Source organism: Solanum dulcamara, chromosome 5 (assembly GCF_947179165.1).
Source record: "Solanum dulcamara chromosome 5, daSolDulc1.2, whole genome shotgun sequence".
Taxonomy (NCBI): Eukaryota; Viridiplantae; Streptophyta; class Magnoliopsida; order Solanales; family Solanaceae; genus Solanum; species Solanum dulcamara.
Genome location: NC_077241.1, coordinates 30,929,068 through 30,935,707, shown reverse-complemented (window position 1 = coordinate 30,935,707; position 6,640 = coordinate 30,929,068).

The window sequence follows — 6,640 nt, the reverse complement described above, 5'->3', positions numbered from 1 at the left end:
ATGGTTCATCCGATGTCGCATGTCTCTATGTCAAGGAAATATGTGAGCGATCCTAGTACTATTGTGCCATTAGAAGTTGTAAATGTTGAAGAAAACTTGACCTATGAAAAGGTCCCGGTTGAAATTTTGGACCATCAAATCAAGAGATTGAGGAAAAAGGAAGTTGTATCCGTCAAAGTCCTTTGGAGAAATAAACAAGCTGAAAGTGCTATATGGGAAGAGAAAGTGCATATGATGAAGCGATATCCTCATATTTTTCATTCTACTCAAGCCTAAGGTACTATGTTATTCATGAATCATTTATAGCTCCTACGTTTTAGTTTTCATAGTGTCGTCACATGCATGCATGTTCATAGATTTAATTTTTGAGTCATATTTATGCTAGGTTTAAATATTTCATGTTCTATGCATTTCAAGTTCATTGTATTTCCTGTTGGGTAGCTAGTCATCATTCTGTATCCTTCCTATGCTAGATTAATCTCATTCAAAGACGAATGTTCCCAAGGGGAAGATATTGTAAGACACCATATGTCAGAAAGTTATAACGAAGGATAATTTTAGGAAAGTTGACTGCATCCATCTCTTCGACTCAACCTATAAGTCGTAGGTACTCCTATAAGTCGTAGGACTAGCTCGTAGAGGTGTTATTTTTGTATAGTATTGGACCAAGTCAATATTGAAGCCTACGGGTCCATGTTACTACTCGTAGAAGAAATGATGGATCATAGAAATGACTCATCAAAAAGGTTTAGAGGCCTAGACTTGTAGGGTTCTTAGACCCTCTAGAAAAAATGGGTTTTATGACCCATAGATGAAATGATGACTTGTAGAAATAAATCGTAAGGGAAGTTTAGAGTCTCAGTCCTTAGGGAATCTCTAACCTTACATGATGAGTCCCTTCTATAAATCGTAGAGATGACTCATTGGGGATGTCCTGTGGGTCAGTTCTCAGGGTCTTCTCAGACGTTGTAAGATGAGTCATTCCTATGACTCATCAACCCTTCTATGATTCGTAGGGAGGGGTCATTGGGTCAATTTTGTCCAACTTTTAAAGGGGAATTTTAGTCTTTTACCACATTTTAAAATCAAAGTGTGGTCATTTTAGGGATTAAATTGACCCTATCTAAGGACTCTAAGATATTCCACACCCCTCATTCTCACACTTAGACTCAAAAACACAAAGTTCTTTCCTCTCAAAGATATACCATGGGTTTCAAGCAAAGTCTAGTGCTCCACTTCAAGATTCTTCAAAGCTGCTTTAGGGATTTATTCACTAAGATATATGGGTCTCATTCATCGGTTCTTCCACCCATAGAGCCCAAGGATTGTCCTAACCTAGTAAGTCCATTTCAAATAGTGAATGTTATGGGTTTTCATATTATGATTCTAAATATATAAGTTATTGAGTATTTCAAGTTTATATGCCTATCTTAGTAATATTGATTCTTAATTGCATAAAATTATTGATGTATTGAAGGTATTTATACGAAGGAATGAAAGGGGTTTTAAAGTGTATTGATGGGTTATTTTAAAGTTATTCTAAATTGATGCATTCCATAACTCTCATATATGCTAGTGTTGATGTAAATGATTTGATGTTGAATTGGCTAAATCCGCCATGTGTTACCTTGACTTTTAAAGAATGTTGAATCAATTGACAGGGCTCTAACCCAAATGTTTACAAAGGTTTATTTTCTATGAATGTGAAGATATTTAAAAAATAATTAAATGATGATAAAAGGGCTTCTTAGACAAAGAATGGATTTTATGTGATAAGGACAATTCTAACATTTGAATCATCATATTTTAATGAGCTATTCTATAAAATGATGTTTCGATGATCTAAATATATATAAATAATTATGTTCTTTTATTATATTAAACTATTCCGTGGGATTCCATGGGATTTGACTTAGCACCAAATGGGGAATTGAGGTGAAATTCGATAAGGAAATCCTAGTAGCAACCCTATATGTTATTAACTCTATACCAACATAGGAACCCTTGTAGGGTTACACTAGTTGATCCACAAATAGCCTTAAATGTTAAAGAAATGAATGAAGTTGACGGAGCTCTACCCTTTAATTAGTCTTCTCATGCCATCGTAGGGGACTATGTTGGATTCTATCTAATAGCTCTGATGGTCTTAAATGTTTTTTATAGTCATTTTCCCACCAGTGAACATTTCAAATGTCACTTAATTAATTTATTATGCATGCACGACACTATGTTCCATACTACATCAATGTTCTAATGCTTTTTCAATGTTAATGCATGCCTACATACTTACTACATTCAAAGTACAAATGCATACTCTTTTATCTACATGATATCACAATGTATGGACCAGCGTTGCTCCATATTTACCTCTAGGTGGTAGTTGATTTTGTTGAAGGCTACCAAATTTGTGAGTTCCCATGTTTCGAGAATAATATCCCATTCCCTCTTCTAACTTATGTTATGTAAAGACTTTTGAATACCTTTCATGGTACTTATTTTCTATTTTGATTAAGGGTGAACTAAGGACATGTATTAGCCCCCGCAAAGTCTTTAAGTAGAGGCACATTTTGACGTAAATGTGACTTTCTAAGTTGAATTTGACTCTTACTCTATGGTGTTTCCCTTAGTCTCGTTTCCCTTTTTATTTCCATTTATATTTTATGATCATTACCTATGAAAAGCTAAATAAATGCTAAAATGTTTTGATGAGGTACCTTCTAGTGTCTCATTCATCGTGTCGTGTCTAGGACTTAAGCTTAGGTCGTGATATCTTTTTTCAGAAAATAAGGTTGTTTCCCTTTTGCTACTAAATTTATATTTTAATGCAAGTCATACCACCTAGATATTTCTATAAATTAATTATGGATACTTACAAGGCTACGAGTATATACTTTTTTTCTACTTCAAATAGTAGAGGCATCTAGGATGTACATACTTTTTCCTTGATTTGTCGCGGTTTATGGACCATTGTGATGATTCTATAAGTAATATTGATGAGCTTAGGTCACACTGTTGGAGCAGAAAGTCCTGGATCAAGAATAGACAAGTATATATGGACACTTCCAAGTCCCTTCACGGATTTTTCTATCTGTTGGACCTACTGAAACAGGAAGAGGGAGGTGTACATGGTCTTACCTCACTGGAAAGGACTGAGGAGTAGGTATATATATCTTGGAAATGTGTCACTACTAATTTTTATTGCATTACTCTCATTCATCTGCATTTCCTTTCACTATCATAATTGTGTGTGGACCTGTTGGTCTTATGGAGGTCGTACAGGTTTTTATTTGTGATTATGTACCTACCGAGCATGTAGGGCACGATAAGGTTTTGGTTGGCTATTTGTATACTTTTTATAGTGCAAAGTATTATTCTTTTGTTTGAAGGTAGGTATTGCCCTTGTTTTCTCACATTTGACTATTTTATGTAGGGCATGTTTTAGAATAGCCTTATTAGGTTTTATGTGTTGTGTGATTATTTTCAATTTTATGTTTCTGGCTAGTCATATCCCTTACTATATCTTGGCATGTATAGGCTGATTGGTTAGCTCATCCAGGTTCATCCTTTACATCTTTTACCTACTTCATTTACTCTCTTTCAGTGTTTCAGTGTGTTATATTATGAGTTTCCCGTGGTTTCTTTGTTACTTTTGACATATGATTATGCCTTACATGCCTATTATTTTTATTTTATCTTTGAAGCTCATACATCCTATTCCTATTGAGTGCCACTATACTTCTGCACCTTGTAGATCATATTGCGGGTTTCGTTGTTGATTTAGATCTTGTGTAAAGAAGCTCTTGTTATTCGGAGACTAAGGTGATCCCCTGGTGTTTGGGGTTTCCTATCTCCCTCTATATTTGGTTGGACTAGTCTTCATTTTCTTTTTAGATACATCCTGTACCTATATCTTGTTTTGTAAAAACTTCTATTCTTGTTTTGATTAGAAGATCAAATACCGACTGATATCATGTCTTAGGGTTTTATTTTTTATATTAATTTGACTCTCTCTATTTTCTATATTTCTTATTAATATTTTTATCTTCTGCATTCTTCAATTCTCTATGATAACCATTTGTCTCTGGCTCTGGACTATCAGAGTCCAACATACCATATCGAATAGGATCTTGTTCATGGTTATGAAGTGCGCCACTACTATGAACCAAAGACTATGGGACATTTCAGAAAGTTTTCACTTCTTTCAAAATTTATGTTGTGCCTTAGAGTTGTCCTAAGTATTTCTCTAACTAACAAATTATTTTGTGTCTTCTATATCATGCATACAAGAAGAGCACTTCCATCTAGAGAAATTATTTAAGATGAGGACCAAGCTCCTCAGGTTCCCCGAAGCTCCACATCATACGGAAGGAGTGACACATGCTAAATTCTGAAATATCATAACTTTGTTGACCCAAGTTATAAGCAACTAAACTAACTGAGGCATTTTTCCTCCTCCTCCTCCTCAAGTCCCTATTCCATCTTCTAGGATTCAGGACTTCAAGAGAATGAATCCACCTGAGTTTAGTGGTTCTAAGGTAGACGAGGACCCTATAGAGTTTATTGAGGAAGTCTATCGAATTGTGGCTATTGTGAGTGTGCCTCAATATCAAAAGGTCGAGCTAGTTTCCTATCAATGCAAAGTCGTAGAAAGGGTTTGGTACAAGCAATTAGTGGTTTAGAGGGCTGAAGGTATGGAGCATATAGAATAGGAAGAATTCTTTGGAATCTTCCTAGACCGCTTCTTTTCATTGTAGTTAAGGGATGCAAAGAGTCAAGAGTTCATCAATCTTCGCCAAGGGAGCATGAGTTTGAGGGAATATGTCCACAAATTCACTAAATTGTCTGAGTATGCTCCTTTCATGGTCTACGACCCAAGGCTAAGGATGAGCACATTTATATCTAGTATTTCAAGTTTTGTATCCAAAGAGTGCAAGATGGCCACGCTGGTCAAAGAAATGGACATCTCCTGACTCATGACTTATGTAGATTAATTTGCGGATAAGAAGTGAGGATAGGTCAAGAGGGTTTAGGAAGGCTACAGTTGATGGTAGAGGGTTAAATCATCAAATGTTTGGTTATGGTTATAGTGAAAAGGGGCAAGGTGGGTAACAATTTGTGGGACAAGTTCCACCAATGCTCCTCCTCCAAGGTTTAACAAGGACAAGGGTGCTAACACGATGGTTCAAAGAAAGAATGTTTGTGCTCAAGCTTTTCCCATTTGGAAGAAGTGTGGAATGACTCACAAAGGGGAATGCTTAGCCGGCTCCAATGCATGCTTCAAGTGTTGTAAATCGGGTTACCACATCTTTAGGATAAAGTATGTCGACTCTAAAAGTCCTTCCTTTGAGTCGGTTCCCATGATTAATGAGCTTCTCGATGTCTTCCCCAATGACCTTCTCTAAAGGTAAAATGATTTTAGTATTAATCTTCTCCCCGATACCCAACCTATCTATATTCCTCCCTTCTGAATGACACCAGCAGAATTAAAGAAGTTGAAGGAAAAAATAAAGGATGTGTTGGAGAAATGGTTTATAAGGCCAGTTATTTCATCATGGGATGCTCCCGTATTATTTGTAACAAAGAAGGATAGGTCACTTTGAATATGCATAGACTACGACCAATTAAACAAGGCAACCATCAAGAACAAATATCCATTTTCTAGGATAGATGATTTCTTTGACCAATTGAAAGGGCAAGTCATTTCTCTAAGATTGATCTCTGATCCAATTATCATCAACTAAGTGTAAGAAAGTGTGACATTCTGAAGATGGCATTTCGAATACGGTATGGTAAATTTGAATTTTTAGTGATATAGTTTGTGTTGATGAATGTATTGGCGATGTTTATAGATATAATGAATGGGGTTTTAAAACCCTACCTTGATACTTTTGTGGTGTTCTTCATTGATGATATCTTGATTTACTCTCGGGGTGAGGAAGAGCATAAAGATCATTTAAGAGTTGTGCTTCAAACCTTGAGGGATTGGCAATCGTTTGCCAAGTATAGCAAATGTGAATTTTGGTTGAAAGAGGTGGATTTTCTGAGTCACATAGTATCCGGTGATGGATCAAGGTTAATCCTAAGAAAATAGAGGCGTTAGAGAATTGGCCTAGACCATTGTCTCCTTCGAAAATTAGGATATTTTTAGTTCTAGCCGGGTATTATAGAAGATTCAATGATGAGTTATTTCTATTTAATCTCCCATGACGAAATTAACTCAAAAGAAGGTAGTGTTCCTATTAATGGTTGAGTGTGAAAAGAGTTTCCAAACTTTGAAAGGTTGCCTTACCTCCGCTCGTATTTTGACACTACTGGAAGGTTTAGAAGAGTTCGTAGTGTATTTTGATGCTTCAAGGGTTGGTTTGGGTTGTGTCTTGATGAAAAACGGCAAGGCTATAGCTTATTCTTCTATGCAATTAAAGGCACATGAGCTTAACTAACCTACCAATGATCTTTAGTTAGTAGTCGTGGTTTTTTCTTTAAAGGTTTGGCCGCATGACCTCTATGGGCTATATGTGGATGTGTTTATCGATCATAAGAGTCTCGAATATGTGTTCACTCAAAAGTACCTCAACCTAAGGCAAAGGAAGTGGATAGAACTCCTTAAGGACTACAACATGAGTGTGCATTATCATCCGTG